Source organism: Balaenoptera borealis (genome assembly GCF_965194805.1).
Source record: "Balaenoptera borealis genome assembly, chromosome: 20".
Classification (NCBI taxonomy): Eukaryota; Metazoa; Chordata; class Mammalia; order Artiodactyla; family Balaenopteridae; genus Balaenoptera; species Balaenoptera borealis.
The window spans coordinates 20,425,979-20,440,849 of NC_138879.1; the positions used below are offsets into that span (position 1 = coordinate 20,425,979).

The window sequence follows — 14,871 nt, forward strand, 5'->3', positions numbered from 1 at the left end:
CCCCACCTGGGGTTGGGGGTGCAGAGTAATTCTAGGCCCCTGTGTTCCAGGAAGGCGGGGGAAGCCCCAACCTCAGGTGGGCCTGCCCCGTCCATCATGGGTCCTTTCCATTCCCACTGAAAGGGCAGAATCACTAATGGCTGAGAGCCCTCCCCCCACGGGGCCAGGCTTTTGCCTCCTAAAATAGCCCAGAGCCACCATGTGCCCAGGGCGTCGCCCACTTGTTGCAAATCCCTCTGAAATTAAATCCCCATCCTGCCCCAAGCAGGACGGCACCACCTCCTGCCACCGCTGGGCCCTATGGCTGGCCGGGCTCCCCCCAGTGGAAGCCGGGACAGTTGTCCTTCACGGTGACCGAGACATAAATCCCCAACTAATGAGACAGGCGCTGGGAACACAGAACCAGACACCGTGCTAATTGGTTTACTTCTGGGCAGGCGTGATGTGGTGACAACAGCCACAGGCCTCGGTTTCCCAGCCGGGAAGATGGGGTGGGGAGATGTGATGACCTTCTGAGTCCCTGAGTTTCTGTGTCCTCTGACTGGCTTCACACCCAGACTCGCCAGCAGTTCCTTCCTAGAACATCAACTTCTTAGACGTAAAAGGGAAGGATTGGGATCCCCTGGTCCAGGTCTTGAAGTAGGGAGGCCCAAATCATGCCTACCATGATCTAAAAATACCTCTTTCCACTAAAAACAAAAACAAAACAAAACACAAAACCAAAAGTCTCAGCCACCTCAACATGCATGAGGATGGGGGTGGAGAGGCGGGGAGGGCCCAGCACAGTCTCCCTGCTCCTCATGCATGGTCGGTAGTGGATTCTTGGACGGGCAAGAGGCCCTCAGTTTTCAGTAATCAGGATGAGATTATCACATTAAACTTTAAAAGTCTTTGCTCAAAAAGAAGCAGCAGCGTGAAGTAAGTCAGAAAGAGAAAAACAAATATCATATATTAACGCATGTATGTTGAATCTAGAAAAGTGGTACAGATGAACCGGTTTGCAAGGCAGAAATAGAGACACAGATGTAGAGAACAAATGTATAGACACCAAGGGGGGAACGTGGCGGGCGGTGGTGGTGGTAGTGTGATGAACTGGGAGATTGGGATTGACATATATACACTAATACATATAAAATAGATAACTAATAAGAACCTGCTGTATAAAAAATAAATAAATAAAATAAAACAAACAAACGATAAAAAGAAGCAGCAGCAGCTGACACCTTCGACTCCCCCGACTTTGGCACCATCACCCTCTCCTGGAAACATGGCCAGATGAGCTCCAAATACAGATGGGCCACATGGAGGCTCCATCGCACTGGCTTACAGGCAGTGGGATGGACAGGATGACCTTTCCAGGCCTGGGCTGCTTCTGAGTTGTGGTGAGATGGAAGGGGGGAGGAGCCAGGGGAGGGGATAAGTGTGTGTCTGTGAAAGTAATTTGGGGGAGTCTCATGAGAACTGGAGTAAGTTGGAATCAGGGAAACATGCATTTAAGTACAACTCTGCCACTTACCGACCTGTGACTGGGAACACGGCCCTTTTCCCCACACCTCAGTTTCCTGATCTGTGAAATGGGGATAACAATAACAATAACTAATAATAACTCCCCTAACCCAAGGCTGGCAGCTGAGAAGATTAAATAAGATAACAAATAGAAAATACCCTGCAGGCTATAAAGAGCCATTGTGATGTGAGGGGATGACATTGTTAGTTAAAGCAGGAGGGACAGTGGTAAGACTGCAGAAAGAACTTCCTCACAGCTGTGCAATGGAAACTAATGGGGCAAAAGAGAGGGAAGACACACAGGCCTGGGCAGAGCCCCCAAAACCTCACCAACGATCCCCTTTCCCAGCACAGGGTGCCCTTCCCCATATCCAGACTAGACCCCTCCCCTCCTGCCTATCATCTTGCCTCACAAGGCTATCAGCCCGTCCCCAGGCTTTCCCAGCCCAGAGCTATATCCAACTTGTGTTTGTTACCAATGCAATGGAAATTATTTCAACCTCCTCACTCAGCTTGGCAAAGCTGCCTGTGTTGTGTAGGAGAGGCCGAAGCTGGAGGAGAGGAGGCTGGGAACTGGCATGTCCACAGCAGGGGTAGCCCCCTCCCCAGAATATTCATTGCAAAAGCAGCAGTCTAGAAGGCAGTCAGCTTACTGGGGGGACTTCCCAGTACTGCCCCATGGAAGAGAAGGAAAGGCTGAGGGCCCAGGGGTCCTCACTGGGACCTTGGCTACCTTCCCTCTTACTTAAAGAGCTGCATTCAGAAGAGGCCGGGAGAGGCCCTGACTACCAGCCAGGATCAACCCTGAGGAAATTAGGATCTTTGAGTTTCCCCAACCCAGCCTTCATTTCCTGATGCTTTTATTTAGTTAGTTTGTCCAGCAGAATGCTCCCACCCCACCGGACCTTGAGGTCCTCTCCTCTTCCTCAGTATAAGTAACCGAACCTAACGCATCCTAACCTCAGAAGGATGGAGGCAGGGGGAGGCTGAGGATGACCCTGAGAATCTGGGGTCACCTGGGGCAGGAGGGAGGGAAGAGACTCCAAGCCCAGTGGCTGAGGGAGATGGTGGGGTGGCCGCGGTCCACCTTGCTGGCCAGGGAGCAGCTGCCGACCACATCAAGGAGTCTTCCTCTCAAATCAGTCGGGTGGGTGGAAGCACGTGGCCGTTGCAGGCCATGAAGGAAGCCTTTCAAAACCAGCAGAGAGGTTCCAAGAAACGCCCTGGGGATGGGCTGTGTCAATATGCCCTATGCCCCCCAGGCCCTCCGCTCAGCCTCCAGGCTGCCAGGCTGCCTCCCACAGTAGAGGCTGCCAGAAGGCCTTGGCTGGGAGGCAGCTCGGGGCCCAGGACAGAGCCTGGGCTCTGCAGCCATCAGACCTTGGGCAAGTCGCTTCACCCCTCTGATCTGTAAAATGGGCACAATAGTATCTACCTTGCAGGGTTGTTGGGAAAATTAAGAGATATATATGGAGAGTGTCTCCCTTTGGGCCTGGCACAGAGTAGGGACTCGATAAACTCACTCAATAAACAGTCGTTGAATACCTACTATATGCCAGGCCCTCCAGTCTATGCCCCGGGGATCCAGCAGTGAACAAAAGTCCTAAGGGTCCCTCATGGAGCTTGCAATCTAGGGAGATGGTCAGGTCAATAAGCAGATAAACACACAAGGTCAGGGAGAACAAGAGGCCAGGAAAGGCCTCTCTGAGGACGGGACAGTTCAGCCCAGAGCTGGCTGATATGAGGGACAGGCCTGCTTGAGGGTCCTCAACTGTGGGCGCTCACTGGAATCACCTGGGCAGCTTTGAAAATGACGCTGGGGCCCCTCCCCAGGGATTCTGATGAGCTTGGTCCAGGGTGCAGCCTGGGCACCAGGACTTTTCAATTCTGCCCAGGTGATTCTCATGTGCAGCCAAGGGTGAGAACCCCTCCCCCTGCAGTTTTCCCAAATGACTGGCCACTTGAACATCACCTGGGAGCTTGTTGGGCATCCTGGGCTGGGCCCCAATCCCAGGGGTTTGGATTCAGGCGCTGGAGTGAGGCTCAGCGTCTGCCTTTTTAACAAGCACCCACGTGATTCTGAAGAGCAGACAGGCCTAGAGATGTGTCTGGAAGACCAAGTTCCAGCACTGTCCTGTCCAGAGCTACGCGCTGCTGCTTAGGATCAAAAGGACCCACCTCTTTAACCTCAGCCTGGGATGCCCCGCCTCCTTTCTCGGGCAGTCAAGTTCTGCGCATGCTCCTAGGCTTAACCATGAAGACTGAAGGTCCCCACCGCTGTGGGCTTGGACTCTGTTTCCCCAGCATCCTCAGCCTCTTGGCCAAATCCCTCACGCCATTCTGTTCCATGTCCATGCTTCATGTCCAACCATGTGGCTCCAAGTCTCGCACCCCACAGGTATGACTCGTCCTAGTTGAAGGAGTACCAAACCTACCCCAGCCTCTGCTGGACACAGCTGCTCCCACAACTGGGCCAAAGGTGGCAGGGTTGTGACCTGCTCCTGGAAATCCCTGCTCCACCCCCTTCTCCTGTCCTGGGTCTCTGATCCCAGGACTCCTCCCATGGAGTCTGACTTCTCTCCCTCCCACTACACTCTTAGCCCTGCCCTAAGGGCCAGGCCCTGGGATAGGAGAGAATCCCCTTACATCCCTGCTGAAGAATCAGGTCCCCCCCCCCCACCACCCCGCTCATGCGTTAGCTGCCTGGCCTAAGGGAGGCTCACCCTTTAGGGAAGCAGCATAGTACAGCCATATCCCCACACTGGGTTCAAATCCTGCCCCTGCCACTTCCCAACTGTGGCACCTTGGCCACCTCTGTGCCACAGTTTCCCCATCTGTAAGATAAGGATAAATAGTATCTTTCTTAGAGAGTTGTTATGGGGATTAAATGAGTCAATATTTGTACAGTGTTTAGCAAACAGGTACATCGTACACTATGTGTGTTTGTTAAATAATATTTAAAAATATATGATTCCACAGGCTTCCCTGGTGGTGCAGTGGTTAAGAATCCGCCTGCCAATGCAGGGGACATGAGTTCGAGCCCTGGTCCGGGAAGATCCCACATGCCGCGGAGCAACTAAGCCCGTGCGCCACAACCGCTGAGCCCACACGCCCCAACTACTGAAGCCCGTGCGCCTAGAGCCCGTGCTCCGCAACAAGAGAAGCCACCGCAACGAGAAGCCCGCGCACCACAACGAAGAGTAGCCCCCGCTCGCCGCAACCAGAGAAAGCCCGAGCGCAGCAACGAAGACCCAACACGGTCAAAAAATAAATAAATTAATTAATTAATTAATTTTAAAAAATTACACGATTCCAGGAAGGTGATGCTTTAGTCAGTCAACAAAGTGGGTCCTGACGATGCGCTAGTTCTGGGAGGCTGGGATTAAGATTCCATTTTACAGGCGAGGAGACTGAGGATCAGGTCAGTTACTTCAAGCCTTCTCCCTTCAAGCACCCCAAGGCCCACCTCCCTTACTCCTCAGGCGCCTGGCCTGGCCCAGGTGGGCTCTGTGCCCCACACCGACAGAGGCCCCTTTGTACCCCTGCCCAGGGTCACACCCAGAGCTCGGAGCCACAGACCAGACAAGCGCCTTGTGTCTGGGTCTGTTTCACGGCCAGATCTGTGGTCGCCCTGGCTGCTCCAGCCATGTGCTCTGGGCAGGTGGACCTGAGGGCCATCTCCACCCCTCCCAGCCCCCCACCCCAAGCTCAGCAGGGCATCCCTGACCCTCCCTCGCCACATTCAGCCAGGAGACAGACTGGGAGGGAGCCCCAGGGAAAACACCCTAGTTCTCCGTCTCTACCCTGTGCAAAATTCAAGTGGTCAGACCCTGGGGTGTCTGGGGCCTCAGAGGAAGGGAGGGGCAGGAGCTGAGGGTGTGAGGAATGACATGGAGGTCACTCTGGGGGAGTGGGGAGGGCCATGCTGGGATCCAGGGAGTGGGATGGGATTACCTGGCCCTTTCTACCTCCCTAATCTGCCTTCAATCTGTTCACTTCTCTTTACCACCTGGATTAGCACAATAGCCTCCTCACCAGCCTCCCTGCCTCCACTCCTCCACCTCCCACACTCCCAGTCTATTCTCCACATGGCCAGAAGAGCCTTTTTAAAAGGCAGATCTGAACTTGTCACTCTCCTGCCTAAAACCTCCAAAGGTTTCTCCTTCACTTTATTTTATTATTATTTTTTAAATATCAAATCTGATTTTTATTTTTTTAATTTATTTTTTATTTTTAAAAATTTATTTATTTATTTATTTATTTATTTATTTATTTATTTATTTGGCTGCATTGGGTCTTCTTTGCTGCGCGTGGGCTTCTCTAGTCGTGGCGAGCGGGGGTTACTCTTCGTTGCGGAGCACAGGCTCTAGGCATGAGGGCCCCGTAGTTGTGGCTTATGGGCTCTAGAGCGCAGGCTCAGTAGTTGTGGCGCGTGGGCTGAGTTGCTCCGCGGCATGTGGGATCTTCCCGGACCAGGGCTTGAACCCGTGTCCCCTGCACTGGCAGGCGGATTCTAAACCACTGCGCCACCAGGGAACTCCCTGATTTTTATCTTATTATATTATTATTATTTTTTATTTTGGCCGCACTGTGCGGCTTGCGGGATCTCAGTTCCCCCACCAGGGATTGAACCTGGGCCATGGCAGTGAAAGCGCCGAGTCCCAACTGCTGGACCACCAGGGAAGTCCCTCCTTCACTTTAAGAGAATCCTTACCGCCTGGAAGATCTGGCCCCTACCCGTCTCCCCAAAACCCTTCTCCTCTGCAACCCACCATCCCGCCCACAGATTAACTGAGATATAAATGCAACTCTCCACCTAAGGCTATGGCTGGTAGAAGTAACACTGGTAACAGCTAGAACCAGATACAAGAAGACTCGTTATTGACTAAAGTGGACACAGGAATCCAATCTTGATCACAAATCTCTTTTTACATTTGAATCTTCCAAAATTGGAGTTTACCCAGTCACTCACGCAATGGAAGAGACTAGGGTTGGGGTCTTTGATCGTTGTGAAATTGATCAGTGAATCAAGTCTCGGTGGCAAAATCTATACAGTATTGATGCCAGTGAAAATAATTTCAGTAAAATTAAAATAGAATGGAAAAAAAAAGGAAATTTGTTTAATTGTAGAGGAAAAATGGAAAAATCTGATCAAGGAGTTAAGCTGGATGAATAGAGTTCAAACTGGAAAACACTTTCTAAAAAAGTCTTCAGTGTTGGTATGTTTTGATTTAAAATGTTTGCATTCAAAACATCCTTTGGGTCAAAATGTCCAGGTCAAAATATCCTGTGCCCCTCGGATCTGTTTTCGTACCTCTCCCTGCCTTTCTTATGATACTCCAGCCACACTGGGCTCTTTCTCTCCCCGGAGCACAGCAAGCTCTCCTTCACCTCGGAGGGTCTCAGAACCTGTTCTCACTGCCTGCAGCACTCTTTTCCTCCTGGCTCCTACCTCTCTTTCTCATGGCTGATGCTGAAATACCGTGAGAGGCCTTCCTTCCTTGCCCTCTTTAAGGTAGATGTCCTCCCTGCCTCCTCCTGTGCTCTCTTATTCCCCCTGTCTTATTCCTCCTTGAATTCCCAGGGCAGGGCCTAGCAAATTGTAACACATAGTAGGTGCTCAATAAATATTTGTTTGTTTGTTTGGTTGTGCCGCACGGCTTACAGGATCTCAGTTCCCCAACCAGGGATCGAACCCGTGCCCCCTGCAATGGAAGCGTGGATTCTTAACCACCGGACCGCCAGGGAAGTCCCAATAAATATTTGTTGACTGAATGAATGAATAAATCAGTATCACCAGGGTGAGGGGCGGGGGGATGGGTTAGGGCTTACAAAAGCCCCAGGAGAGTAAAGAGACAGGGCAAGGAAACAGTCTTCCACCTCTAACCCCCTCTTACTCATGACACCAGGTTCTAGAGAAGCCCATTTCAGCAGAAAGGAGGGGACAGTACCAGTTCTGCTTCATTTCTGCCCCTTGCCCAGCCTCCCAAGGTCCAAGCCCATGTGCCAACTGGCCAGCTGCCCCACCCCCACCCCAGCTGGGCTAGGCACCCTGCCCCCCCACCCAGGCCTGGCTCCCACATTTGGCTGATGGCCAGGCTATTTGGGGAAACTTCCTGATCCCCCCTCTGGCCTCTCTGCTCCCACACCTCATCCCACAGCCCCGGAATAGCTGTCCCCGGCCTCAACCTAGGGACAGTCGCATTCTCAATTAGCACCCAGATGGTTGCAACCATCTCTAAAAGCTTCTCGTGTCCCTCTCCCGTCAGGAAGCCGCTAACTAGGACAGCAGATCTCAGAACAAGGTCACAAGACTCGTGCCCCTACACTCCCTTCCCAGCTGGAGACACGGGTGGGGACCAGGAGTCTCCATTGCAGCCCGTGAAGATGGAGGCGGCGTGGGTGAGGGTGAGATGCAGGGAGAGCCAAGGCAGCCTGGGCTCCTTTTTGCCCACAGAGCAGTTCTGGCTCAGCCCGGGGAGGAGGCCTAGCTGTGGGGAATGAGGAAACCTGGCGTCACGTCCAGACTCTGCCTGGATGGGGACTTCATGACCTCTCCAGGTTTCACAGGGTGGGATGTGGCAGTACAGTACACAGTACAGTACCATACAAAATCCAGGGACAGAATGGCCCTTGGAGTCTGAGGGAGATCATTCTGGGATGAATCCTGGGAAGGGCCTCAAACCCATTACAGAAATATTCCTCCGCTGAAGTCTTGTTCTACCACTGGCTCCAAGCTCAGCCAGTGAGGGTGGGTAGGCAGGTGGGAAGACTTCTCCCACATTCTGAAGACTACACCCCATGTGTTCTCTTTGGGAACCCCCAGAGAACCCAAGGGATCCAGTTCCCAACACCTTCTCAGGGTATTTCCGCCAACCCCAGGTGAGGGATGGGGGTTACAGGGTTGTGTCATAGCTCCCTCTCCTGCCCGGCCAGTGGGAGGGGGTCGCTGGCATCAGATGTAGGAACCAACAGACCTGAGATCAGGAGGGTAGAGATGTCTGGGGCCTGGGGAGGTAGGAGAGGCTGATGGGGGTGCTGGGGGAGGACAGTGAGGGCAGCTGGAGGGTGGCAGGGCCCGGCCTGGCCTCTGGCCTGGGCATCTGAAGTGGGGAGAAAAGCACCTATGGAGTCGGTCCTCACCCCACCCAAGGAAACCTTAGTCAAATAAACAAACAGCCAACACAGCCGCTCCTGTAAGAGAAGCCAAGAAGCTGTGGCAGTGAGGAGAGGCCCCCTGAAGTGGGGAGGCTGGGGGAGAGGGCAGGGAGGCTGTTTGAACAGGCCCCGCGGCCCTGGGGCAGTTGGCAGAAATGTTTGGAACAGGGCGGGGAGCACAGTGGTGGTTTGGATCTGGAAGCTGGGGCCTGGGGTGGGTGCGTTGAGCTTGGCTGCTTCGAGGAAAAAGAAAAGCGTCAGTGGTCAGTGACGCTTCTGGTCAGCGCCTCTTCTGAGGAAGACTCCTAGTCCCCAACACCTTTCCCTCGGCTCAAGGCCACAGACAAGGGGCTCCCTCCCTTGTCACTCTGAACCCCCAGCCCTGCTCCCAGGCCTATGACCCGGGGCCTTGTTGCAGAAGAAGATGCTGAATATTTCCGTCTGGAGCCAAAGCCCCCAAATTCTCAAGTTCTCAACAGCGGAGCTGGGGCAGGTGGGCCGACATCAGTCCTCCCCACAACCTGAGAGTCCTCCTCCCTCCTGGCAGCTGGAGGGGCCAGAGGTGATGGCAGTGCCTGGGGATGCTTTATCACCTTTTTCTGCACTCAGAGATACCTGGCTGTCCTGTTCCCTGGGACGCCTCACGAGAGGAAAAGAGATTGGAGAGACAGAGACCTAGACTTAGAGGCAAAGATGGGGAGAGGCAAAGACAAACAGACACAAAAAGACGAACTAGTGAGATGCCACACGATCAGAGACACAGAGCCAAGGGACAAGGAAAGATGAGGAGACATGTGTCCATGCCAGAGAGACAGACGGAAGGGCAGAGACACACACAGAAAGAGACTAAGAGAGACAGAGACAGATATACAGAGAAAAGGGGAGAGGAATAAAGAAAGACACACAGAAAAAGAGAGACTCAGAGAAGGACAGAAAATGACAGGCATAGGAGCAGGGGGAGGGCCGCCCAGAGAGCACACGGGACACAGGAACAGACACGCATACAGGCTGAGAGGCTTCCAGAACTACACAGGGACCTGGAGACACTCGCTGCGAGCCGCGGGGTAACAGAGGGGCCGATTGTTGAGCCTGGCGGGGTTTGCGGGGAGTCCCAGGAGGGCGGCATGGCTGCCTCCTGCCCCTAACGCTGAACCCCTGCAGGCAGCTGGCCCCCAGCCACCCTCAAGTAAGCCAAGCCCTTGCCACTGGAGCTGGTGGGTCACCCAAGGTGAATGAAAAGTCACCAATAGGGGAGAGGGAATGTGAACTGTAGTGAAGGCAAAGGAGTTGGTGTAGTGCACGTGTCAGGATGGGTCCACGGGGGATCTGTATCTCGGATTGCACTTGGAGTGGTGATTAGGGGTGCGCCACCGTTCAGTGACGTCTGTGGGTTAGTGTAGGCGGGCATGCTTGCCTGGGTGTGTGTCTGAATGCGAGTGTGTGTGTGTCCGGTTCAACCGAGCACTTCACAGCGCTAATGAGGCCAAGGCAGCAGGTTTGATCCTAAAGCAGCCCAATCAGGATCCGTGAGTGAGTCAGAGACGACCACAAGAAGGTTCTGAACAGACGGTGTGTTCAGGTGCCACAGGGCACCCAGCTAGAGTCGAGACCAACGTGCCATTCCTTCCCGCTGAGGATGACCCCCACTGCCTGGCCAGCTGGCCCCCACACTCTTCCTCATCCAAAGCCCAAGATCCAAACTTAGAGGAGGACCCACATTCCAGACACATGGCCCCCTTCTTAGCTGCGGGTCCAGCGCCCTCTGAGAAGGGCAGCTGGAGAAATGGTCCAGCCCTGATCTTCCCCCAGTCCGACTTCCATCCCTCCTGCTGCTGCAGCCTCACTGAACTCCCTCCTAGCTCCTTGGGTCCAGTGAGTGCCCACACCCGCCCCACAGTCAGGAGATAAGCAACCTCTCTCCCCCTCATCCCTTCCCTCTTAAGCATCACAGGACAGTTTTTAAATGTCCCAGTTTTGGCATGGAGAATGAGGTCAGCAGGCCCAAGGGGGGACTGCTTGTCGGTGGCAGCTGACAGTCTTCATTTCACCTTGAAACTCCTTCCTGGTCCAGGTGGGCGTGTCCTAAGCCCAGTTTTACAGGGGTGCTATTGGGGGACAGAGAGAGCAGGAAGGGAATTCACCAAATAGCGGTTTCGGTCACAGATGCTGCCAGGCCCACCTCTAACATTTGCAGGGCTTGGAGCAGGAGGACAAATGGGGGCCCACCTGCCCATGTCTAAATATTTAAAAGTTATAAATCGAGCTAGTAAACTGCTAATTAAAATATGTTCTGGGAATTCCCTGGCGGTCCAGTGGCTAGGACTCAGCGCTCTCACTGCCAGGGCCCGGGTTTGATCCCTGGTTGGGGAAATAAGATCCTGCAAGCTGCGTGGTGCAGCCCAAAATCAAACCAAATAAAATAAAAAAATAAAATAAGTTCTAACCTCCCACCTTGACAAATACACTTTCATAATGTCCTGGAAGACCAGCTTCCAATTTAGATGTCTCTGACTCCTGGGAGTTTTGCAGAACAACTCTGTATAGGGAGAGACAGCTCCACTCCCACCCTGCGCCCCGCCAGCAGCCCCCCTTCCTACTGCCAGCTCCTTTCTACACTGCAAGGGACTCATAGGCATGGAGGTCGACACCCAGCCTCAACTCACATCCTGGTTCCATCTTCATGCCCTGCAAACAGCTGTCCCTTAGCCATCTTCAGGTGTCCTTCAGGTCTAGGGGTGCACACACTAGTGGCATGACCTGCCCTGAGGAGAACAGGCCCAGGGAAGAGGCTTGCATGTGCTGGGAGCAAGCCGGCGACCTTCTGGACAGGGACCTCCAGAGTCACAGGTATGGCGCATGTGGTCGTGAAGGAGATACCCAGGCTCATCCCCTTGGCCCTGCTGACTACTCCTCACCCCACAGGGAGAGGGATGGCAAGAGGAGGGCCAGAGCAGAGACCTTGAAAGCACCCAGCCAGGGTACGGGCACCCCCTCCCTTGCCCAGGTTTAAGGGCGCTTATTAGACCCAGACTTCCCTGGCAGCCTCCAGAACTCGGACCAGGAACTGGAGCTGTCTTTCCATTGGAGGGCAGCTTGGACAATCCCCAAACAGGACTTTCAGTCATTTGTATTATTTATCTTCCTGGAAAAACTTAGTGCAGCTTGATCCCAACCTGTGGATTTCTGGATGTGGGGAGGGCAGAGAGGTGATGACAACGGGCCTTTTTTATTTGGTTGGGTCTCTAAGCCAGTTTGTTCCCCTGAGGCATAGCCCTCCCCAAGTGGGCTGCTGCTGGTCCCTGCCCTGTCTTCTCACCCTGGAGACAAAAAACAGGGTGACTAAGGGAGAAGGTGGTGAGGGGCCCTGGGCAGCCCAGACAGATCCAGTCAAGATCCAGGGACCAGCAGGGGCTGGGTGGGGGTGGGGGTGAAGGGCACGGCTCTCTCTGGCCAAGTTTAAAAAAGAACTTCCAACCCCACCCCTACCCCTGGCAGATCGGCTTTGCTGTCCTACACAGGAGGGGACACTTGCACTTGTGGAGCCCTCACCAGGCGCCAGGCACTGTGCTAAGCACTCTATGTGTGCATTCTCATTTAATCCTTGCAGCCACCCTATGAGGTGGGTTCTATTATCATCCCCATTTTACAGGTGGGGAAGCGAACTCATAGGTGAACTAACTCGCCCAAGGTCACACAGTAGGTAGAGGTGACAGAACCCAAGTCTAAGTGACCCCAGAGTCCCCACTCTTTCCACCATAGCACATTGCCTCCCAGAAGCAAGAAGCTGGCACAGAAGCAGAAGGGATGAAGGTCAGATATGAGAGAGAACTTCCTGACAGTGACAGTGTATGTGGTGAGAGGAGACAATGGAATGGGGAAACTAGACAGACACAGAAAGTCCCGCCACCTGAGTTGGATCTTGGTCTGTCTGTTGGCTTGTGATGATCTCTAGAAGGTCCATGGGGTCCTGGCTGGATCCAGACGGCAGCATCCTGACCTCCCTCCTTTCTGCTATCTGGGGTCCTCTGCTCTACGCTAACACAGCAGCTGGGCCCACAGTCGGACTCTCCCTTGTGGTTCAGAGCTCTAAGCAGCCCATCTGCGCTGTCAACCCAGGACGTCCTTTTCCAGGAAGCCCTCCTTGAGGTCCTAGGAGGCAGGACACCTTTCCTACAGCCCAAATCCCAACACAGAAGGTGCAAATGCACCCACGTCTACAATAACGCCCACTTCTGTGATCACCTCCCCCATCCGGCTCTGGGACATGGACGCAGAGAAGATCTATTCAGTCCCCAGGCTCTCTGGGTTCCCCAGGCCATCTGGACCAGCCCCTGCTCCCTCATCCCCTTCACCCCCACACATCTGTTTCCAGGGTGTAAAGAAATGATGCAGGTGCCCTGGGGCACACCAGAAAACCCAGGCTCCAACTCAGGGATGCAGTGTCTCTTACTGCATTTTCCCTCAGAGGCCGTTTGGGTCACCCCAGCACCCCCTAAGTGGGGGGAGGGAGTAGGGCGCTGCACTGAATGAGGCACGGGGCACTCTGAGTCAATGAGGTTCCTCACCCGGAGCCCCGCAGTCACCACCCGTAACCTGTTCTCCTCCAGAAAGCTGCGTGACTTAGGCCCGGCTCTGTCCTTTCCCGTCCCTCACAGCCTGCCTCGGCATCGAGGAAAGCCAGCCGTGACCCTCTAAACTTCTCCAGAGTTTAGTCTCACCCGCTACCCAGATGCCCAGCATCAGTGCTTAGAGCCAATAGGGATATGCTCCCTGCCCCTTGGGGTCCCCCAGTTTTGAGGCGAGGGCACAGGACAGGTGGAAGGGGCTGCCTTGTTCTCCCGCACTGCCCTCGAGGTCCTCAGCGCGGACCAGCCGGCGTCGCTGACTTACCTGCGGGGCACAGACGAGCCCGCCGCGGCCACCTGCTCTCACCGCGCTCCGTAGCGCAGCGGCTTCGCGCTTGCCGAGGCGGGGGCGGGGCCAGGGGCGGAGGCGGGGCCTGGGGGAGCGGCGGCCGAGCCCCTCCCCGAGTCTCCGCGGGGAGGAGCGGGCCGGTTTATTCAGGTGGGCATAAAGGGGGGGGGAGCCTCCGGGCCACTAGGGAGGCTCTGGAGCTCTCGCTATTCTGAGGGCTGGGAGTTAGGATTCCTGGGTCCTGAGGACCTCATGAAATGCCCTCCTTCAGGCAGCCTTACCCAAGTGCCCTGGAGGCAGTGACTCCACATGAAGACCCCCTCACACGAAGAAGAGAGCCCGGGAACCCCTCCTCGTCTGCGTTCCCCCTTCCATCTGAGCTCAGGAAAGCTCTCCCAGCCAGGCAAGGTGGGTGCGCGATAGGACACGTCCTCTAAAGTCAGGGCCCCCCCATCCAGGGGTCAGCTGTGTAGGGGCTCAGGCCACCGAGGGGACCATTAGGTGCCCAGGTCATCTTTATCCTCAGTCCATCTCTCTCCCAGCAACACAGCCACACACACACACACACACACACACACACACACACCCCACGCCACCCCCACCCCTGCCCTCAACGCCAACTCAGGTCCCTCAGCTGTCACTGTTTAGCCCTGGAATGACAGGCATCCGGACTCCGTGCATCCAGCTACACTCAAGGCCATTGAGCTTAGCACCCCTGGGCCCCTGCCCCCCTCCCTCTGCCCCCAGTCGCTAATTTTATTGACCTGTAAAAGGCACATTGCTGGCAGGAGATATCACAAGTGAAGGTGAAGTGGAGAGCAGAGGGGCAGAAGAAGGGGCCCCGGGAGGCAGAGATGGGACAGGAGGGAGGAGAAGGGTGACTCCTGGAGCCATGGCCAAGGAACACTGGAGAATAGCAGGAAGAGAGGCCCTAGGAAAGAGGGGTACACTCTCTGGGGGAGTGGAGGCCAAAAAGACTGGTACTGAAATGTCACCCTTCAGTCAGACAAGAGGCAGACTGAAGAAAGATGCTGGGAGAAGGGAGTGCGCATTATTTCCCATCTACCCTTAGGCAGGACCAGGGATGTAGCCAGAGGGAAGGAGGTTAGATGGCAGGAAGGACTGCCATCCTGCTCTCAAATCTCTGCCCTAGCCCCCTCCCTTCCTCTTGAAGGTGACTCCTGCCTGCTGGGCTGCTTACTACAGAAATAGCCCTTTCCCTGAAGAATCAACCTAGATCTTGCCTTTCTTTTTCTTTCTTTCTTGTTAAAACGAGAACAGAAAATTTAGGCC

At 54.5% G+C, this 14,871-nt stretch overlaps 1 protein-coding gene and 1 long non-coding RNA gene across 7 annotated transcripts in view; one reads left to right on the plus strand and one right to left on the minus strand.

Moving 5' to 3' along the window:
- Positions 1-13,617, minus strand: part of ZNF385C (zinc finger protein 385C) — a 56,964-nt gene extending 43,347 nt beyond the window's left edge. For 5 of the 6 annotated variants that reach the window (XM_082371385.1, XM_082371395.1, XM_082371386.1 and 2 more), the window contains exon 1: positions 13,555-13,617. The gene's annotated coding sequence lies outside the window, so the exon portion shown is untranslated. The remainder of the gene's footprint in view (positions 1-13,554) is intronic. The other variant, XM_082371393.1, reaches the window with a different exon arrangement.
- LOC309618132 overlaps positions 1-14,871 on the plus strand; it is a 155,347-nt gene that overhangs the window by 126,988 nt on the left and 13,488 nt on the right. The window lies entirely within an intron of this gene.